Genomic DNA, 23,965 nt, shown 5'->3' with positions numbered 1-23,965 from the left:
CTCAAGGAAAGTTGACTTTTTAGAGATTCTCACAGGACAGCGACACTACAATCATATGATGATCTTACAGAATATGATGCATCGCTGTAAACTGCCTAACAGTATATAAAGTAGTTCAAATGAAGTCATTGTTAAACATCTACAGACATTAAATTTAACACACACACATAAATGCAGCAGTAATTAATGAAGAAACAGCAGATATGATATTAAAACACTGACAGGAGTCATTTCACTGCACAATGTGTACTTTTACTTTTCAGACATGGTAAATTTTGCTGATAATACTTACAGACTTTTACTCAAGTAAAGTCAGGACTTAGTACTTCTCTGATCTGAGTACTTCCTTCACCACTGCCGTTTGTACTTTACAAAATGCTGTGATTTGGACTCTGGGTGGAGGGACTTTGCAGCTGTTAGCTTGTGGTCTTGCCTTTGTTAATGATTTCCTGTCATCATCATTCACTCACAGATATTTCCCAAGACTGCTTGGATGCTTCAACTCGATGTGTCGTTTCAAATTCATTATGGATGTGGCTGACGTATGGGCATGTTTTCACACCCGGCGGGAACAATTTATGTACAAATTTTTTGTTTTGTTTTGTTTTTCCTGATGGAATCTGTATTGATTTGTTCATAAGACTCCTTCGAATATTCACCATTCGCCCAAAACATGAGCAGGTTCAGTGAATGCGTTCTTTCAGCGCCTTCATTCACAGCACTGTACATCAATACACATATTGGAGAAAATGGAGGAACCACAGTATATGATATTCATTTAACTGTAGAGTGACAGTTTTATTTTACAATATGATTATGACTCTGTTACCTCTCTCTCACTATTCTGAAGGGAATCATGTGAAGTCAAAGTTTGTTTTTGTTCTTTTCACAGCCTCCCCAGAGACAAAGACGTGTTAAACACTCCACATCACAGAGGAATAGAATGACTTTCTTCACAGTCAGTGGCCGTCATACAAAGTTACTTATTGATTTACCTGCCAAACACAATTGCTACCTGCATTTGAATGAACATAGCTGGGTGGTTTTTTTCAGTGTGCAGCCATATGCTGGCTGTAGAACCACATCGAATCCCAAAACATATTTCCAACATACATTCAGTCTTGTGCCACTATGATCTAATCATTACAGTAATTATTCCATCATCATAACAGTAACTACAGCACCGGTTATCACTGTGAAGTTTTTAAGTGACGTAGGGGGCGTGCTGTGTTACAGAGGAAACTATGGACTTAACAATGGAGTAAATAAACACAAAGACTGTGGCTTATATCTTTCTGGAGGTTGCATGACATAAAAATCTTTATTTGTACACATGCAGACTGATGTATTTGGACGGAGCAGAAGAGGAGGCAGCTGCTCTATAAAGTTTAAACAATTACTACCTTTGAGATTTTGTTTCATTGTCTGTTCTCTGCCTTTAATCTGTTGCCTTTTCTTGAGCAGAATAATTAACACTGTCGAAACTTGTGTTTGATACCGTTATAGCAGCCTCTGGTGTACTGTACATATGCCACATGCCTTCACCTTGTACACATATGAGACATGCAGTGTGGGCGTTGATGAGTTTGACATTTGGAAGCATCAGTGAGCTTCTGTCGGCACGGCCGCGGTGACACTGAGGAACACGTCTCTCTGGCACTGCGGGAGGTGAAAGCACCGGGGAGCTGCAACGCTGCTGATTATACATAATGTTGCCTCAAAGAGTGAAAAAAGACATCAGAAGACACAGCAGGGAAATCAGTGTCTCAGGCTTTAAATGTAACTTGTTAATGTTCTCCATGGGAACCATAGCATGGTGTGGGCTTGAGAGGGAGGGTAGAGTGGTTGATGATTTCTCTACAATGGACTTAGTGTGAACTCTCTTATTGGAACATTAAATCTGTGAACTGTACATGTTTCACATTTAGCTACACAACTGGACCTGCTTACGCTGAAGCTTCAGCAGCAAGTCCCTTCATTTCACATCGCCGTGAAACATTTGAAACTTAAATAAAACAGAATGTGTTGTGATCTGATAACTTAAAGGACCCAAAATGCCCCACTCGGACAGAGAGAGCAGGAGAGAAATTTGATAGTTTTAGTGAATCTTCCAAGAAGGTGCAAACAAACGAATCTACAGTACTTCCCTTAGAAAGGCTGTCTGCAGATCTATGCAGCGATGAAAGGAAATTTAGCAAATGTGGAATCTTTTCTTAAAACATGTCCCCTCCAACAGGTGACTAAAAAGACCGTGCTTGTAGGACTGACTGTCAAATTTCAAAATCAAATTTTCCTACATTTCAGATTATGAAAGAAGCTCAATGGAGGATTTCTTTCAGAGGGAACCCTTTCCTTTTGTGGTTGTGTTGCATCCTTTAAAAGCTGCTCTCTAAAAACTTTACTTTTTATTCTGTTTTTTAGCTTTGAATTGCATAAGGGTGATTTATCGTCTTACACAGACTTACATTTGTTTGTCGCAGAGCATTGACTGAAAATGTTATTTGTATTTGTTTTTAATTGTTGTTTCTGAACTAGCAGAAAGAGTAAAAGTCCATGTTAACGGTATAAAAACCCAGAGAACTTAAATACTTAACACTTACTTATCTTTATTATTTAACAAAGATTCTACATTTCATAAGGTAATTATTTATGGTTTAGGGATCATGACTATTCAGAGCATTGGACATTATCATATTGAATTTTATCACTTACTTTCGGGAAGTAACTTCCCAGCTGAGTGGGATGTCAGTATCGCTGCAGAGGACGTTCAAAAGGCCACTGGTGGGCTGAAACTGAGAAAAACAACTGGTATGATTAACTTGCACAATGACCCATTGAAACGCGCCTGTTTAGCAGTGTAAAGTAGCGATGGTGTTGTTCCTTGATGATGATGATGATGATGATGGCTAACTGTGTCTAGATTTTGCTCATCTAGAATTCTACTTAGATATTGATGCTGTATTTATATCAGTGTTTTATTTATTATTAAATACTATATACATATAATTTCCCCGCAACAATTCTTCATGCGGTCAGCAGGGTGTCTCCATTCACCACAGTGATTTTCTCAGTCAGACTGTCGAGGCTTCGTATTTTCTTCATCTGGACTCTGGAACGAGGCCTGTGGATTTTATCCTCCACGTCTTCCGGTGTAGTCTTGTTATGAAGGGATCACTTCACAGGCAGTATGGACAGAAGGAATGATCACACACACCAGCAGCCCTTTCAGCCTGTGAGTGTGTTTCATGTCATGTTATGAAAGTGTCTCCCTTCAGATGCCGTCCCCTCATTGTGCGAGTGCACATTCTTGACTTTATCTGATGTCATTGTTGAGTGCATTTCAATGTTTAGTGTGGATTCTATTTGATCTCATCTTCTTTTATTTTGTGAATGTGCATTCCACAGCTTGCTCATCGCGAAGCTCTCATCCATGGATCCGCAGACCACACCACAATGTGAGGACATGTTACTAAAGACCAGGATGTCAGAGACATCAGCACTGTCCTTGACGGCAAGGTGGTGATGCAAGATTTGAGTAACTGCATTTGCAGCTGGCATTTTGTTTAAAGCTAAACTGGCCCTATGAGCTCAAATCCACCTTTAAAGCACCCCACAAGGTTGTCATGGAGCTGAAAATGTGTGATGGTGAGACAGAGAAGATGCAGGTTTATATGTTTGTCATCTTGGATTATGGATATTATTGCTGCCTCCATTGCACTGATGGACCGCTATGCACTCCAAAGGCATTAGACCTGCACTTTAGTTGTCTCACATGGATTTGGACTGTCTGTTATTCGATACCTCCCTCCTGCTTTTGAAGGATGTCTGACCTGATCTTGTCCTGCTGTACTGACTGTACTGTGATTTCTCTAAATGTCCCTGGACAGTTTAAATGAGAGATCACAGTCTTTTAAACTGGTTAGGTTACAACCAAACATACAGTCGGTGAGTAAATGACTTTTTCTCATCAGGAGACATAATTATCATATTTATACTATTAACAGTAAATTACAAGAAAGAATGCGAGAATTAAGAGTGTCGATATGACAACATTTGTTTTCACTGGCTCGCTTGTATACATACGCTTGGCAATAATTGAATCTTCAAGTGCTTAAAAATATATTTGTGAATTTCAACCAGAATATGCAAAATGCAAATATTCCTCACTTTGAGAAAAAAAAAAAGTGGAGGCGAATCGTTCCAGGCAGAGGAAGACATGAGAAAGTTAAATGAGCAGATCATCTCTCTTAATCAGAGCCTCCTCGCTCAGAGAGAGGAAGCTGAGAGGGTGAGAGCCTCTTTTGATCAGCTCAGAACCTCCAGCGAACAGCTGAATGGCATGGAAAGGAGGTGGCAGGCAGAGGTCAGCCAGCTTAAAGAGCTCCTCAAAAACAAAGAAAAACAGATCAGCAGGGACAATAAAAACCAGTGCTGATGCTCACATCGAAAACTTGGCCCTGCTTAACGAGAAGAGAGAAAGGCGACCTGTGAAGCTCTTGAGGTGAAACTCAGAGAGCAGCTGGCTGAAAGGGAGGAAGCCCACCAGAAAGAGCTCTCAGAGAGAGAAGAGACAGAAGGATCACATCCATGAAAGATCTGCCTGACCTCTCTGAGAGCTGGACGAGACGAGCACAGCAGTGGGATCCTGAAAACAGAGAGCTGGAGGAGATGCTGATGGACAAACAAAGGGACCATGAAGAAGACATCCAGCTTCAGGTGTACCTTCTAAAGTGAAATGAAAACATGCCGTCTCAGAAACAACGCTAAGTCATGAAAAACAGTTATTACATTTGTAGCAGATGCAAATGACTAATTGTAATTGTAAAGTGTGTGTGTGTGCGTGTGTGTGTGTGTGTGTGTGTGTGTGTGCGTGTGTGTGTGTGTGTGTGTGTGTGTGTGTGTGTGTGTGTGTGTGTGTGTGTGTGTGTGCGCACGCGCATATGAGCTTTCCTAGTCTCACTGAGCACTCATGGGCTTCACAACATAATCCATTACTCAGCTTATGCCACACATGGACACTGGTGGCACCTGCTCATCGGGAGTGAAAACCATTATGCAAACAACAGGAGCCAGGGACCGAACCACCAATCCACTGATTGGTGGGCGATTGCCCGACCTCCCGAGCCTCCCCGGATCATGACTCTAAGTCCAATCATCATTCTCCTTTTAGCTCTGCATGCTTTACTTCACACCACAATGAGACCCTGAGGCTCTGAAGCTGAAGCCTGTGCGTTCCTTCATTCCATGTCATCATGGATAACTTTTAATCCATTCTAACTGAGTTATTAACAACATGTTATCATAATCATCTTGTATGTGAGGTGTCCAACTTACAATTCATGTGTCCAGTTTTCTGACTGGTACAATGTCGTGCATAGCTGGAAGTACAGTTGAGTCAAAGTAAAGCCCGATGACGTCAGTGAGGCTCCATTGACAGTATTTAGACTTTTGTATTATTTCATATTCTAGTTGATTACTAGTCTGGACATGCTGTTTATCGTTTTTGTTTCAAGGGAAGCTACTCTATAGGATTATGAGTTGATATTGAGTTATTTCTAAAATATTTCTGATGTCATGTGTACTATATAAACAATATGATCATGTGTTTCATACGCTCACATAGATGAAGTTCTTGTGATGATGGTCATATCATCTCTGTCTTGATACTAAAAATCTAAAAGTAAGTCATTTAAATTGTACTCTGAACCACCGAGGCCTGCCTGCCTGACTCTTGTTTTTAGTGCTCAGGTGCCTAATCCTCACCTGTCTCCATCCACGCTCTGTCTGTCTGCATCTACTGAAAGGATTGGATTCAACACTCGTCTGGCCTATTCCTCCTCAGTCATGTACGAGCTCTGTGACTCCTCTGGATTCATCTGTTTCTCCAAATCTTCATTAAAACTATAACTTTTACTGGTCTCCTGTCTTTTCTGTCTGACTGTGGCATTTTGGGTCCTTTAAATACTAAAACTTAACAGGCTTCTTCTACATAGCTTCACTTGAATTAACCAGAAAACAGGATGAAACTCAGGCAATTAAACACAAAAAGAATAAATAAAAAGAGTTAATGGGTGAAACCAGTCATGAGAAGCCAAGGACCTGAAATCACTGCCTCTTTAACAGCAGAGTAAAATATCACCACAGCCGACAGCACAGAGGTGTGTAAACACCATGAACTGAACACACATATTAAAGCACACAGACCAAAGAGAGCTGCACAGTTTTTACACAACCACACACACACACACACACACGCTATGTTGCTAGGTAACACGGCAGTTGTTGACGTCCCTGTAGTCGCACCCTCACCTGTCTGAACGTCATTCTCTGAGCCTCGCGCACTGCAAAGTCAAAACAATAAGAGGCGACTTGGCCAAAATCCATTTTCTTTTTCATTTGAAGGTCTGGCTCCCATCCTGTCTGCTGAGGAAACCTCTGGCTCTCGGATAAAAGTAGTTCAGGCCTCTGGTGGTACTGCTGCACGACACCTGCTGGTGCTTGAGTCTGACCTTTAAAGGACTGTGGGTGAGACCATATTATTTTTGTGTTCTTACAGTTATTATACGTATAAACAGTGTTGAGTATTTCTTGGTCACTGTGTGTGCACGTATCCCTCGACGGTCTGAACAGAGACTGTAAAGATGAACAATCCGTCACCACTTCCTCCAGCTATGCAAAATTGAAGTCGTACTAAATACCGCAAATACAGAACTGTCAATCTTGCAATTCATTTTCTAAACAGAGTACACGCAGTAGATTCAGGAGCAGCTGAGAGACGAGTTAGCACAAGGATTCATTGCAGGACCGATATTACTTTTAGCTTGGTGTACCTAATACACTCGCTACTGTAATCACAAAATTAAAGCCATATTTTTAGTTGCACAACCCCACTCCTCATGTTTATGGCTCCCTGTGACTAATGATGGTGAAAAGTGTCATTTTATTTCCCAGAAAACATGGCTTGCTTGCAGACTTGTGAGAGTGTCTAAGAAATGAGTGACAGATCTCACACTGGCGATTCTGAATTGAACATTTTTTGGTTTTTGGTTTGTCCTTCAGCAAATTGAAATGAAACAATGATTAGGACTTTAAAGTGCAGACTTTCACTGAACTCAAAGAAGCTGGAGCCAGGGGCCGTTTTATTCTTCAATGTATTTTTCTATAGTGAAAATTGTAGGTTTTTCAGGAACTTGTCCAATAATTTCTGATGATGTTTGGGAGACACTGACATTCAGTGCGTATTTGATCTATCCTTCAGCGTATTAACCTTAACAACACTGTTTCATCCGTCTTTCCCGCTGCCAGCTCTCTCCACAGGCTCGACTCGACTGAGGACCCGGTCTCCTCTGGACATGGTCTGCTCGGTCTGCTCTCATCAAAGAGCAACTGCAGCATTACTTGTGATGTGGAGTTTGAATGATTTTGCCGTCATTGTGAGGACAAGCATGTGATTCTTGTGTGTGTGTGTGGAGATGTTTTGAGCAGTGATCATCCAGTCATGTTTATTGAGCGCTCACAGCAAGCGTCCACGTCTCCTATTCTTTCTACTGTTGCGGCGGAAGAATGAAATGACTGTTTTGAGCACCGCCATCTTTCTGTCCCTGTGGGGGGTGGGGAGTGTTTTTCCCATCAAGGGCCATTTCAATTTCTTTAACATCCTTCGAGGACCATACTAAATCGCACTAACCTCTGCGTTGGCTTGAATTACTGTTTGGCGAGGTGTCTGATGATGAGATGATGAGATCCAGGTTTGGGTCAGTCAGTCTTGAGCAGAGCTGAGTCAGTTTTGAAAAGAGCTGCTCATCGGTCATTGCTTTGCGGCTCAGTGATTTCATGCTGCAGGATCAGCTGGTTCAATGTTAAACAGCTGCAAATGTGTTCAGTTCCTTTTGTTTACTGTCGTGAAACCTCTCACCAAACGCCTGAAGGAGTTTTCACCCTCAGCAGCATATTCAGATGTCACAGCAGGCTTTTGTTCTTGCAGAGCAGGAAGATGCACAGTGTTTCCTCTTGATGATCGAGGTTAGCCTTTTTCATCACTGCGGCACAAACTAACTTAGACACACTGGTTCACCTTTCACTTAAAAAAAAAAAAAATAATTTCTCTTGGAAAACATGCCGCTCTGCATCTAATTTTGTTTTCTTTTTGACAGTCGGCTTGATGTATTAACATGATATGAATTGCTATTGTGCATGTTGCATTCAGGGACCACTTGGAAGAATGTGTTAGTCTTCTATTTATTATTTAGTTGCTTTCCTCTTCACTGGAAAAAGTAATTGCTTTTTTTGTATTTATGAATTGCCTCATGGGCCAGATCAAACGGAGCCCGGAGGTTCGCCACCCCTGCTATAGGAGGTTGAATGAGTTTGCTGGAAGGCTGATCATTCAAGGAAAAACTCAGCTATCGTCTCTGGATTTATTACATATGAAATATTTTGTTGAATGCAACTGATTGCCTTTTTCATGTTGCACTATTGATGAAATCTCTTTCTCGTCTAAAACTGAGCAGTCGCTGGCTTTCGTTGCACTTGTTTGCATGTTCATGTGAATATTAGGCTGTGAGTAATTATGTCCACAGAAGCAGGAGAAAAATAATGCATACATACATTAAACAGTAGAGAGAGGTACTCAGATCTTTTACTTGAGCAAAAGTAGCAATACCACAGTGCAGAAATAGTTACACATGCTGCATTCACAATTTTACATAAGTGCAAAAGTGTTAGGATCAAGATATTAAAAGTACTCATTATGTAGAATGGCCCTTTCTTTACTATATACTACTGGGTAGCTTGTGAATTTTACCCTGTGGATTATCTTACCCATCACATTACAGCATAATTTTATTCATATGTACATCATATTTTCTTAAAAAGTAAAACAAATATCAGAAAGTCAGATGCAGGTTAAAGCTCAATTTCGATCAAATATGTAGTTACTAGAGTGTAAAACCCCATTAGTTCAAGGAAACCAACTGCCTTAAAGTGTCTCTTAATTAAACTTGAGTACATAAAGTTAAAAGTGCCAATTCCATTCAGTTAATTGTACTTTGCACTAATGAGACATTTCTCCAAACTTATTTAAAATGTGTTAACAGAATTTGTCTGAATAAAGTAAGACTAAGGTAAATGCATCTTCTTCATACAAATGTTATCACTTAAGTTTAATTTACTCAGTTTTCTTACACTGGAGCAAATTATTACATTCTTGTTGTGACAACTTCAGACTTTTTTGTGGCTTTTCAATTCATATGAGGAATCTGCTATCCTTTTAAGTTACATTAAGACAGTATAAACACCCATATCTGACACAATGTCAGAACCATACAGGTCTTCAGGGCAGTTTAATTAAAAAAAAAGCCAAATCAATAGAAAAGTTGTCTCGTGACACTTTGGATATAGAGCCAGAGTTTAGAGTTTGTTAACTCGCATGTCTGAATTAATAGCAAAAGTTATACTGAAGTGAAATTAATAATATTAGCTAGTGATTAAATTTGTCTTACCACATTAAAACTACAGGGCAAGTAGTTCTGATTCTTCCCACATGAATTCAATTAGTCAATGTACAATGCTTTATAAATGAATTACACACATTTTAATTAATCCTTTTTCTGCCCAAACATGTCTGGAGGATAGTCAAGCACGCTGCTGAGCTTCTGTCAGAGATGCAGCCGGAGAGAAGCCTTTTGTTCTTAGCTCCAGATCCCTGACCGCAGTATAAAGGTGGTGACTGAGAATAAATAATGTGTAATGATGGAGTTTTGTGTACTGTGCAAGCAGCCTGGCTCTCATTAAAACAAGGCCACCATGCAGTGAGAAAATAATCTGAACTCACACATCAGCTTCTTCTTCATGACAAATGTAGCTGTGATTTCACTCGGCACGACTTGACTTTGCTGTTTTAATTCCAGTGCGTTTCATGTTTCAACCACAATGTCAACCTACTGTCTGAAAATACATGTTTATATGACAATGAGGGGGTGAATAGTGTAAGTAACTCAAATTAAAATTAATAAACAACTGACCATTTTCCTAACAGGCTGTGAGTTTTCTTGTTGATGCAAATACGTGAAGAGCTGGAATTGAAGTTTATATTTAGGAAACTTATGATTTCGTTAATAAATTGAAAATAAATAGGAAATAAGAGACAGATCCTTTGACAGGGTTCATAAAAGGAGGATGTATTTAACATGTTTTCAACTGTATATTGGAGATGGGGTCACAACCCTTCCTCAAATATGGAAGGGAAGGGGTTGATGAACTGTATTACAACCAGCCAACGGGGGACAATCGAGATGTTTTGGCATTTGGGTTCATGTTAACGCTTTGGGATATCACACAAACTTTTAAGTGTACACTACTCTGCGCGGGGCTGGAGCTCCATGCAAATGTCTAAGCATACACTGGGCTGGGCTGAGTAACAGTATGCATGATGCTGACAGTTAAAGCGCACACTTTAGAGTCGACTCCATAGTAACATTTGCTGAGATCACACCTGGTCAAGATGGTCACTGTGTCAGATTAGACGATCATCTTTCACTTCACCGTGTTTGCAGTTGTGGGCGGAACAGTGCTCTGTGCTCCTATTGGTCAATATTTCAGGAAACAGCATACAGTATGAACTCGCAAAAAGAAAAGAAAAGAAATGAATTTGCTAGTTTTATTGTCTAGGTGTCATCAGGCTGCTCTGGCTGTCGTCCATAATGACAAACTGTACTGGATAAAATGAGCTCTGATTGTTACCCTCATTCCAGCAGCCATATTTGGCATGAAAACACATCATCCACCGAGGACTCGACTGTGACGGTTCTGGGGTTGTGCACCTTCCCCTTGAACCTCCTCTAACATGTAGACGACAGTCATCCTCCCAAACATGAGCAATCCAAAACCATCTGAACGACAGGCTGGTATGATGGTATTCTGATTTCAGCTGCCAGTTCGGTGAAAGGATTTAATGAGAGAAGGTGAGATGTCTCTGTTAGTCAGACGAGGTGGGTGGCAGTGACTAACTCACAGAGTGTGTGGGTGTTGGTGAACAGTCGTTAAGACCGTTTGATTGGCTCTGGTTTCGTCTGGTTTACAGCTGTCACAGGCGTTGCTATGATGCCTGGTCTGATCAAACAGTGTGTGGTTGATGAGTTTATGCTGGAGAAAAATGAGAAAAGAAACCGTATGTGCCACAATTAAAAAAAGATGCGTTAAGTGTGAAGACAGAAATAATAAAAAGGGAGAAGATCGGCTCAGACTAGGTTTGGGATTTCTGCAGAGGTTTTATTTTTATGTGTAAGGTTGAAAGAATGATGGACAGCAGGGACCAAAGAGCACACTGGGAGTAAAGAAGAAGAAATCCCCCAGGACTTTCAACTACAGTGCTGAAATATGATTTCTCTCCAATGACATTTCTTGTCATTTCCACTGAGAATACCAACATTTTCTTCATGTTTTTCTTTCATTCACTTCTTAAACTTTTTTGACTGGGAGACATTTACTGCCATGCTTGCCTTTGTTCATCAAGCATGATGGACACTGACATCCATTTGTTTAGTTTGGAGAGTAAAAAGCACTCTCACTAAAGAGGGGACTCTTAGATAGAAAAATAAGCCCAGTGGAAAGGAGAAGTCAAAGCCAGCCTTCAGAGTGAAAATAAAAAGCCTTCACCAAAGCTGACTGGGTATAAAACATGAAAGTGTCGGCATGTTTCAGCACGCCAGTTTAGTCTCCGTGCGCAATTAGTCTTTTGTTCCTCAGTACTTGAAGCGCATGAAGTCAGAGCTTAAAAAAAGTTTTGTTTCAATGAAACTCAATTTTTACTGTATATTTGATTTAGACACAGAAGTGTTGCAGCCTGTAGACTCGTGCAGGCAGGATGTGCAGAGGTTTTAAAACACTGAGCCACAGCTGCAAAACATCTGTGCATGTCTCTGAGTTTGCATATTAGATTATGCCACCTGAAGGCACAATCGTTGATGATATTCTGTGGTTTATTATGAGAGAACTAGAAGCAGTTAATCAATTAGTTTTGAATGATTGAATGATACTCTAACACAGTGGTTCCCTCCCTTCCATGGACCCCAGGTTGGGAACTACTGCTCTAACACATCGCAAATTGAAAATGTAAATACAGTCTTAGTGATTCCCCATTATTCATTGCTAGAGGACATTATTAAATATAATAGGTATTAACAGTCGTGCTGCAGGGGGCTGTGGCAGCAGATGGGAACCATACAGCAGTGTCGCAGAAGATAACTTAGGATTTTATTTGATGGTTCTGCTCCTTTTGTTCCCATTTGTGGCCATAAATGACTGAGTGGACCCAGCTGATGTATTGGAATGGAGGGGAAAGTGTGTGGGTGAGCACTTTCAGTGCTGAGCATCAGCAGCTGCGTGGTGAGAGAGTCTGGGGTCCGCTCCGCTCTCCTTCATAATGATTTATCTCCTTTCAGCTGCACACTCTCGTTTCATCACTTCAGATTTGTGTTGAACACCTTGTGGTCAATCGCAATGAATCTGACACTTTCTCACCGGCGGCTGCTGTGCGCTCAGAACATAAGGGAAACGTTCACAGCCACTACTGACTGGTCTTGCCTCTTGGTCTTTCTTTGTTTTTTGGGGGGGGCCTAAAAAGGGAAACTCAGTCGACCTATGCAAAACTTTACACTAGAGCGTTACAATCTCAATAACTACTGGCCAGAATCCCAGGAAATTGACTTTGAAAATTTATGATCCCCGAAGGATAAACTATAATGATTTTGGTGATCTATTGGTACTCCTCCTGTGATACCATCGTGATACTAATTTTAAGACTCTGGATAAGAAATATCTAAATTGAATGGGCTAACAGGGGGATGAATCCTTTGATTTAATAAGGATCTTGTCTAAGCACTGCTGTCAGTGCAAAGTTTCTGCATTTAGCCCTGAGAATAGCAGCATATTCAATAGTGCTGTTCTAGTTCCTGAAAAATTACTAATTGGTTACTAGTTACTAGTGATCTCATTCTCAATCTCATGTCATAAAATCTGAAACAGTTTTGCGTAAAATATAAAAACTTTCAACTATAGTTTTTCTTATGTTTTTGAGCCCTAAAATTTCTGACCTTTACATTACTGACTTGTATGTATGCGGTTTGTTACTGGAGAGGTGTTTCCATACTCTCCCACTGAAGGGAGGCATGTCTCTGCACTTCCATAAAACCTTCAGTTCAAACGTGCACGAGGCAAACTACATTTGGTACATCACAAATTTCAAAGCCAATTGCTGTCTCATATCCAAATGCTACCACGGCCAATGAGCCAGTACCCAGGGCGAAGGGGGACGGCTGTCAAGGTAAACAGATATTACACAAAATAGAAACATTTCAGCCAGGTGTAAACTTAGATTCTGACCTCTAGCATATAATTACATAATAACACTGTGACCCAACGTAACATCACGGCAGATATTGCCTGTTTAACCCTGGAACAAGCAGTGGTGGTGAGTCTGTGATTCATATATCCAGAATTTCTCAAAAAAACAAAAAAAAACCCATCTATATATATATATATATAGCAGATCGTTTTTACATGCCTAAGTATGTGGAGGGGAGAGGAGACTGCATGCAGACTTATTATAATACATACATTTAGTTTATTTAATTTGTCATGAAAAAAAGGTTTTTTTTCTGGCTTACTAGTCTGACAAGTAGCTGCTGAAGGAAAGTTTTCTTCGTTTGCATTTCCCAACAGATAAGAGGACGCAAGCCCTAAGTAAGAAACTTGCACGTTCTCACACAAACCCCTTCAGGTTGTACTGTCTGTGATACATGTACATTTTCAGGATATTCTTTTATTCCAAGCAAAATTTTTATCTCAGCCCTGAAGCGTAAAGAAAAAGGATGCCCTCTCGATGAATGTGAATCAGCCATGAATCCAGCTCTCTAATCAAGTATGGAAGTGTCTCTGTCTGCACTGCATTGGTCTGATAGAAACTTATTAAAACGTACCGTATTTCTCATTCAGAGGCCATATCCAACAATGATAGAGGTCCTCCATTCTGCACACTTCCACTGAGGAGGAATTAATCAGGAAACAATCAACTATCCACTATGTGCCATTTTCTTCAAGAACAGCAGGCAGGGCATATCCTAAACCTTTCTACACACTGCATCCCCAACCAGCCCTGTTAAGAGTACCACAGGAAAGAGACCAGAGAAAGACACATACTAAGATTAAAAATGATGGAGTCATCAGGGCTTTCTGATTATTACTGTGTGCTGCCTTAATTCTGTGACTACCAGCCACTTCAGGCTCATTTTACATGTCTCACTCTGCGTGTGCTGTCTTCAGGCTGTGAAGCTCTTGTTGTAGAAGAGTGCATCTATTTCAGATTCTCTATATGCTTGAGGTTTGGTGTGTCATATCGTTCAATCAGACATAGTGAAGACTTTTGTAACCCTGCTTAACTCGATGTAATATTTGCAAACAAAATGAAGGGATAACTAATGACCTTTATGTGTCAACTAGGTTTCACTTCATCACAAAACTATCATCTAGATCAGTGTTTCTCAATTCCCGGCCCTCGGGCCCCCCTGCCCTGTATGTAGATGTTTCCCTCCTCCAACGCACCTGATTCAAATGATTGGCTCATCATCAAGCTCTGCAGTGTCTTGATAACGAGCCGATCATTTGAATCAGGTGTGTTGGAGCAGGAACCCTTTAAAACACACAGGGCAGGGGGGGGCTGAGGAACTGAGAGACACTGGTCTAGGGGGACTGTCACTGCTAAATGGTGCAACAGTCAATTAATTTAATTTTGTTTTTGCCAGACATACAGTACAGTTTGTTAGAATTCCAGTATGAATTGTCTCAGCTTGACAGCTAGGTAGCTGAGGGAGCAGACAAAGAGATGATCCGGAGACACAAGGACAATAGATAAGTCACAGACAAGACAAACTCTAAAGCTGTAGTAAAGCACAAGGGCAAGCGAAGTGGCCTAGACATGTTATCAGGCTGGTGAGTACAACAATCTGGTGAAGGCTGCTGAGGAGATCCGGGTTTTTATCCTGTGGTTGATGAGTGTGGATTGGCTCCAGCTGTGGTAGCCAATTGGCACGAAGAGCAGGTGTAGGTGAGCGGAGATCCCTGATCCCATTTATTAAAATCCTTTATCCAATCATGTGTTCAGAAAGTGGTGAACCTCTCTCCATCCTCGCTTGTGAACGACTGAGCCTTTCCAGGATGCCCCTCTCATACCCAGTCATGATACCATCACCTGTTACCAATCAACCTGTTTACCTGTGGAATGATCCAAACTGGTGTTTTTGGAGCATTCCACATTTTTCCCAGTCTCTCGTTGATCCTGTCCCAACTTGTTTGAAACTTGCCGCCGCATCAAATTCAGAATAAGCAGATATTTACAAAAATCAGAATCACTTTAATCGACAAGTGCAGATGTACAGCGACTTTGGGCAGGAGTTAAAACCAAAGAACAACACACGAAAGGTTTAGAGCAAAATATACAGACTCTAAATACAGAGAAACACTCAAAAGTAATCCTCAGAGCAACGTATGAGCAGCTAAAATACAAGTAGAATAAAAGGAATCTGCTGGACTGTGCATATTTACATGATGTTACATGTCTGTTTTACACAGTGTTTAAATACTGAGGAGTGGTCCTTGTTCTCTGAGCTCGGAGTCTCTGATGCCTCGAGGAGGGGAGACTTTGGAAAAAGAGCAGCTTGAGTGGGAGGGGTCAACCAAGATTTTCCTCACCCTCTTTTTCATCTTGGACGAGCACACATCTGTCAAAGAGGAGAGCAGGCAGTAAATGATCCACTCTGCACATTGCATAATTCACTGGACCCTCCACTTAGGGAGGGATGTTGCAGAGCCAAAGCAGACAGTGATAGAGGATGTGATGATGGAGTCAATAATGGCAGTGTGAACCTGAGCAGTGCGGTCTTTGATAGCCTGAACATTTTCAGCTGTCGCTGGACGTACATGCATACATGAGCATTTCTGAACTACAGAAGCAAGAGCAGCCAGTCTGTAATTCAAGCCAAAGATTGTCCATTTGGGGGGGGGATTAAAAGTCATATTTCAAGAAGATGCAAAATTATGAGTATCATATGCATGATCATAGGTGACAGATGAGAGCAGTCAGTCTTTTCTGTATCAAATGAGTGATGTTACAATTACACCTGAACGATAACCTGGACTGACAGTACAAATGCACTATATAAGAACTGTCACAGCAGACTGTAACTGCTGAAGAGACCCCTGACGACCTTTTTAGACTCTGTGGGGGCACCAGCCCTCTTCTTTGGAGTGGTCTGCTGTTCTGGACTGCTGACAGGAGGAGAGTTAACAGACTGGCAAGGAAGGCCAGCTCTGTCCAGGGATGCCACCTCGACCTGCTGGAGGCGTTGGGAGAAAGGATGACAATAGTTTAGCTATAAAGATCTATGTTATCTTCTCTTACAGTATATGATCATTGACTCATATCATGTATGAGCAGCACACAGACTGCCTGAGAATGTAAGTTATGAGTATAACTATGCATCTATGAGACCAAACGATGGTCTCCATCTTGACCCCGTTCTTTTTTGTCACCGTTCGGTCAGGTGGTGATCGTCTTGCATGTTTTTAGTGGGGGTGTTTTTTTTGTGGAGGATACCCCAGGTGAACACGGGGAGAATAAGAGATAAAGGGCAGCAGGTACCGAAGATCTTGAGGAAAGGGCCTTTCTGTGTGGAGTTTGCATGTTCTCCCCAGGATGGGTCAAATGCGGAGGAACAATTTCACTGAAGCATGGCATGTGCATGTTGTGTTGTGATCAATAAAGTATCTCTTCTTCTTCTTCTTCTTCTTCTTCATGAGCCAAGCCACATATGATCAGTCAGGGAGGGTATCCTCCACAAAAAAAAACAAAAAAAACATGCCTCTTCCTCTTGCCTGGAATGCCCCAAGGTGAACTTTGACTCCCACAACAGTTCATGACTCTCACGCACTGTGTTTTACGGCGCCTGGCATGCTGGCATGGCTAGAGCAACTGGAAATTCAGATGCTGTGAATATCTGAAGTTTTATGAACAAATCAGACGGATTCCAGTGGAAACCTCAGATTTTTGTGCAAATTATGCTCGCCGGGTCTGAAAAAACGTGTCAGAACATAAGCAACAAACTTGAAGCATTCGACCATTCTAGAGAAATACCAGCGAGTGAATGATGATCACAAAATCAGACCCCTTAAATCCTACACACTGGACCTTTAAAAGTTAAATTACATCTTCTCAGAACATTATGACATTTTTCTGATATTACCAATATATTATTGAAATCTATCATGTTTTTGTGGTCCTATCACTATCAGTCCATCATACTGTACCTGTGCTAAAAGTTTGTGATTATGTTGCTTATTGTTTATTTGGATTGTCATTAGCTGTTGCATTAGCAAGGTTGTGTCAAGTGTGCATGTGTGTGTGTGGATGGATGAGTGAGTTCTCCCTCATTTTCCTTTTCAAGTGTAGGTTAAGTAGTAATCTATGAACGTGGCTTCTCCTGACCTCATGTTCCTTCCCTTATAATGCCTTTTTATTCCTCCACATGAGAGACATGCCTTCATGCAAAGGACACTGTGTTCAGTGACTTGGAGCAGTAAACTGCTTGCCGGTGGGAGGGATGAAATAGAGATTGAAAAGGCCACAGTGTGCATGAAAACACTACGAACGCCCTTGAAGACCATCTCTTTGAAGACCGATGGCCTGCTGTCGTGCAGATTTAAAGACAGACATATACACACACATATTGCCTGTTCTCATTACAGCTGCAGGCACATGAAAAATAAATCATCATGTAATAAGAAAAGACTGATGTGGGGTTTTCGACGCTGGTGTTGTTACCAGAGCTGTCCAGATGCATATGCAAACGAAATTTCAGCTTAGGGCCCCTGTAACCACCAGAGGGCCCCCAAGAGCATTTGAAAAAGAGAGCTTGTCTTCTTTTTGTGATAAATGATGTCAGCGCTAATCATACGAAAATTATGTTAACAGACTAGCTAGCTACTTTGACTGGTTTAGTCAATTCCCACTGTCTCCTGCAGAGCTGGTGTCAAGTTCATGGATGTTAACTGCATTTTGATGGAAGAACCGTGTGTCAGACTAATTTTAGCTGAGAATGCTGTGGATCGATCAATCAATCAATCAATCAATCAATCAATCAATCAATCAATCAATCAATCAATCAATCAATCAATCAATCAATCAATCAATCTCTGACCCCCACATCAGTGGATAAATCATGTCAGGGGATGGATTTGATTGGCTCAGCTGCTGCAGCATCTGTCCAATCAAACATTATGCTAGTAGAGTAGAGAATAATACAACATGATGACATTTTCAATAATCATCTATTGAATGGAGGCGCATTTACAACAAATGTGTGTGTTTGTGTATCAATGTCATGGTTTTTTTTCCAGTTCTCAGCTCCAAGCAAAATAAAGAGGGTCCCCTGTCGTTTTGGCCTGGCTGGTATTTTAAGATCAAATCTGTAGACCTGTGACATTTTGTGCCAGAGCTTACAGTTTTTGAATCTGACCACTTGTGCAGTTTGGGTAATTCCAGAAAATGACATATATTCAGCTTCTTGCTGGGACTTTGATTCTCTCAGAGTGGACTTGTGCTCTGAGCTGTTACAGAACTCCAGCTGCAAGCAGGTAGATGAACCACGTGCCTCAAGTGCACTTTGATCCAGTTTGAGATTAGTATGTGGCTGATATTGGCCACAAGAGTGAAATTAACACATTAATGCTCCCCTTGAAACAAATAGCAAGGGCTCTTTATATTTTCCTGACACAGAGACTCACTGGTTTGGTGATGGGCACAGCGACAGCTCCTTTTTCCCTGGCCCCAAAGAAAACAGACAAGAAAATGATGGTAATATAAGGAAGGAAAAATGCATTCAAAGAAGAGGCTGCTAGTTGCCTGCAAAGAAAAAGAAGCTGGAGAGATACAAAAGAAGATGTGCAGCAACATGAGTGAATAGAGCAGTCTATTCAGATCCTTAAATTAGCAATGCTGCAAAGTAAAACACATTAATTCAAGCTGAAGCCCTGCAATCAAAGTTTAACTTGTGTTGTAAGAGAGATGCATTAAAGTTCCTCTCTGGCATTGATTAAACTCCTAAAAACACATCCCTCCTCCTACATATGTACAAGTTCTTTCCAAGAAAGAAAATCCTTCACGCCTTAAAATGGCTTAGATGTAACTCCACAGCTTGTGGATCTGCAAATAGCCCCCACCTCTATCTCCACCCACCCCTCTGCAGCTCGTCTGCAGCTCAGACATACCTGCTCACCCTCTGGTGTCTCTTTCTGGCAGAAAGCCCTGAAGGAAAACTTCTCCCACGTGTCATAAGCACTTTAAAGCCCTTCCCTTACCCAAAGCAGCAGCTAATGAGGACGACCTTTATCATGACATGTTTTCTTCTTGAACAACCCCAAAGTCATGAGAGGTTTTCTGTCAGAATGATCCTAATGAATGCAGCTATCATCTAATTCAGCAGCTCAGCTATCTGAACTTTTGAATCATGTTGGCCGTAATCTCTTTGTCAACATCCTCAAGCCATATAAAGTCCTGTTAGTGATAATAATGAGAATTTGCTTGCAAAATACTGATATGTAGCTATACACCTGGCTTCTGCTCTGATACCTTTGGAAACCCCAGCGCAGCAGTTTGTCAGGATTAGGTATGTGTGAGAGATCACAGAATTTATTTCTAACCTGTTTTGGACCATGAATTAGCATTTCAGTTTTGTCAGCCACCTCAGGGATAAAAGCCAGACAATGGTTAAACTTTGCTCCACTCTAGAGACTGTAGCCTTTAATGTAGGAGCTTGGATTGTTCACTTCACTGAAACACTCAATTAAATCAATAATTCAACAGTTTACAAAGCAATTATCCAGACAGCTGAGGACAAGGATAAGTACTCTCTTTGTGACAGCTCACATCAGAATGAATTTGATGTGATGTTAAAACAGGTTCATTAAAATGAACTCCTTAATATCCCGTTTGACTAATAAGTTGAGGATAATAAGTTTGGTCTTTATGTCTCCAGGTGGATACAAACAGCCCTAGTCTGGGATTTAAGAGCTGATTCTACCTGAGCATAAATCATCTATCCCCTGCATTTAGAGTGACTGAAATTTGATCACTGTCTTTATTGACAAAGAGAGTTGTTGACTGCTAATGAATGAGTGTTGTGTCAATATGCTGATGCAGATTTTGACCTTTTTTTTGACATGGTGAATGTTAGGTCTTGACTGAATGAACAGAGTATTTAATAAAAGGGATTATAACAGAGTTCAAGCGAAGCCAAGTCCATAAACAGAGCTGAAGGGTAGACGGATCCAGTCCCTTGGTGAGAGTAGGGAGACAGGTCCAAGTCCTCTGTGAGAACCATCTGAGTGATCCAAGTTCTTCTGTAAGAGCAGACCGGCAGGACACAAACAACGCAGGTGTGGGTTAGGCTTGATTGGTCTTGATTGATGATTGCATGCAGGTGTGTTGGCCACGCCCTGCAGGAACACAGACACAGACTAGACCATCCATCCATCCATCCATCCATCCATCCATCCATCCATCCATCCATCCATCCATCCATCTTCTATGGTGGGGGGGGGGGGGGGGGGGGGGGGGGGGGGGGCTGGAGCCTATCCCAGCTGTCAACAGGCGAGAGGCAGACCTGAACCGGTCGCCAGTCGATCGCAACCATTCACGCTCACACTCACAACTAGGGGCAATTTCAGAGTCACCAATTAATCTAGTGAGCATGAGCAAGCCGGAGTGCCCGGAGAGAACCCACACAAGAACATGCTAACTTCACACAGAAGGGCCCCGCCTGGGGATCGAACCGGCAACCATCTTGCTGTGAGGCACGCGTACTACCTGCTGCTCCACCGTGCCGCCCCAGACTTTTAGATGTTTCCCTCCTCCACCACACCTGATTAAAATGATCGGCTCGTCATCAAGCTCCACAGCGGTCTGATAACGAGCCACTAATTTGAATCAGATGTGTTGGAGCAGGAAACATCTAAAACATGCAGGGCAGGGGGGCCCGAGGACCAGAATTTAGAAACACTGGACTAGACAGACAGAGGAGAGACAAACAGGAAACACCAGGAAGGGGAAACACCACAGCAAGGAGGGAAAAGGAGGGTGATCTCCACAGTGAAAGCAGCTGTATAGCTCATGGCATGACTAGCCCCTTCAAATATGACTTCATATTGGCGTCTTTCTTTCTTTCCTTCCAACTTTCCTCAAGTGACACCCTCACTTTACACACACCCAGCCTTCCTCACAATGAACTCTTTTATATTTTGATTCAACAGTCTTAATAAAAGGTGGAATTACTTGTTCTTTAGGGATTGTGTAGTCATATCTCTCTTGCCGTCGTGTTCATTGTTCATTCACATCTGACACCATAGGCCAACTTCAAACTGCTACAGGGGCTACCATCCAGCTCATACACAAATATCTGTTTTATGCTATCATGTGGGCCAACTTCCATACTCAGGTCACGTGACGACACAAGAGCCATCACAACTGAGCAAACTCCCTCAGCTGATGAAGGCCAGGACATGTGGTTGAAAGCTTAAGAAAAGCTGGGACTTTCAGTCAGGATTATTTTTTCCTTGCGAAGAATAAACTTTGATGCTCTACTTTACATTTGTGCGTCCACCGCTGTGGTCCAGACTGATGTATCTAAACAGTTGCTGAGTGGACTACTGGCTGCCATGACATTTGGTACAGACTTTGATATTCTGCTCAGGATGAACTGTAATCATTTGAGACATCCCTTTATCTTTCTTCTAGTGCCTTCTTCAGGTCAAAATTTTAATTGTTTGATACTTTGGGCTATGTCCAAACACCTGCAAAGCTAATGACATTCCCAGGCTGCTACAAAATAACCAACCACACCAAGCAGACCTGCTACCATCCTCGAGACGGGTGATTCATACAGCTCTTATCTTGTCTTGTTGGTTAAGACTTGGTATTCTGCCCGTTTATGCAGGAAATGCCAGATCACCAGAACTCCTGTGCATCATGACCTTCTTTCTAACTTGCAGAATGCAGAGGAACACTGCACACGTCACATTTGAAGATATGATGCAACCATTTACAACATGAAATACAACAGAATTTAAACAGAAATTGATGCAGTCATAAATGGCTTCATCAAACTTGGAGACACCCACACAGTCCGTGCGCCTAAGAGCTACTGCTTTGCACTGCTCTTGTCGTTGTGTGATTAAAACAGGAACCTTAATCTGGTTGAGCAACTTAAATGACTCGTTTTCAAAAGCAATTCTTTACTGTACTTCAAAAGTTTTCAGGTTCAATACTGACGTTTTCTGAAAGTTAAGTCATCAAGCAGCATCCTGGTTTATTTATGGTTGTTATGGCATCTCATGTACCAAAATGAGTATTTTAAAATTCAAGTGTTTTGTTGATGCTAGCATGACACACATGTTGAATGCTGAAACTGCCCCCAGAATACAGACACACTGACTGAACACAGCAAGGAGATGTTAATCTGCATCCCATTATAAATTTAAACACAGGGTGAGAAAATCAGTTGGAAATATGCATCAATTGATTTTGCCTGCATCAAAGCTAAATGCAGCAGTGTTACTGTCGGAGCACTTTGCCCTCTGGAGCAGCCTTGGAGCTCTGACTGGGGACAGAAAGCTTTTCTTCTCTCAGGTACCATTGATTACTCATGCACAACGTTTTAAAAGGAAAGCTGATGATTCATTCAGCTTTTCATATCAAACAAAAATACTGCACTTGAAACTTTCTAATGAAAGGGAGCGATTTAGGAGCGACTACGCACAACAGTCAAGGACTCCCACTCATATATGCGACGAGAGTTGTGCACAGGTGCTAACACGAAAAAGACTGCAAGCACTAGAAAGAAATACAGCCACACTCTTCATCAGTGTCTCTCAGAACTTTTTTTTATTTCCCATGCATAGTTTGGACAAGAGTGTAGTGGAACTGAAATGAAATAGAAAATATGGAAATAAAAATTTTGACATTCATTGTGATTTTCTCCTTTATGGACTGGACATCAGAAGAATCATTAACAAAACATGGTTGCAACTAAGACAAAAAAAAAAGTTTTCTGCGAGGGTTAAAATCTTTCAGAAAGTCCTTCAAAGCACAACAATGACGCATTTTGGATGGGGAAAAGTTCTGTATAACATAAATACATTACAAAAAAGTCCCTAAAACTAAAACATTCAGCACATTTTTATACAACACAGTGCAATTAAAAGGGGGTAAGTTTAAAGGATGATTTCCAGAACTCAGTTCCTCAATTTGTGACTCTGTGACTTTCTTCTGCTTCTTCTCTCTCCTTTTAAGAACTGAGAGAGAAAGACCAGCACAATTGTAAACACTTTCAGTAAGTAGTAAGATGTGTCCGGTACAATGCCGCACCAAACCACAGCAGAGCAGAAAATCAACCAGTAATTTTAAATTATGATTTAAAAAAAAATAAAAAAAAAAATCCTTCACTTTTACACTTGGTTTCCAGTTTTGGGAACAGACAGATGGGTGAACATTAACAGGGGTATCAGTGTGTCTTTTAATGCTACTACTGAACAAACAGAGGTCCAGATCTGTCCTGTGTGGGCTGTTTTACAGTTAGACTGATATAAGCATTTTATTAAAACTGTCCACTAGCAGCAGGTCCATGTGCTCCCCTGCTGAGCAGAATAGCCCCTTCAGTATGGGAGGATTGCACACTGATAGGAGTAAAATAAGGAAAATGTTTATTGTTGAGAATTTCGAGGAGAAAAATGACCAAATTTGTAACAAATTCAGCATCTGACTACAATGTTGGCAGCTTCAATTCAAAGTGTCTGGGCCTTAAAAATCTTAAAATGAGGCCGGCATTGGTAAGTTTGCATCAATAGTGGAAAGCAAAAGTAT

Source organism: Chaetodon trifascialis, chromosome 10 (assembly GCF_039877785.1).
Source record: "Chaetodon trifascialis isolate fChaTrf1 chromosome 10, fChaTrf1.hap1, whole genome shotgun sequence".
NCBI classification, from domain to species: Eukaryota; Metazoa; Chordata; class Actinopteri; order Chaetodontiformes; family Chaetodontidae; genus Chaetodon; species Chaetodon trifascialis.
The sequence above is the reverse complement of the archived record's forward strand: the minus strand, read 5'-3'. Positions refer to the sequence as shown.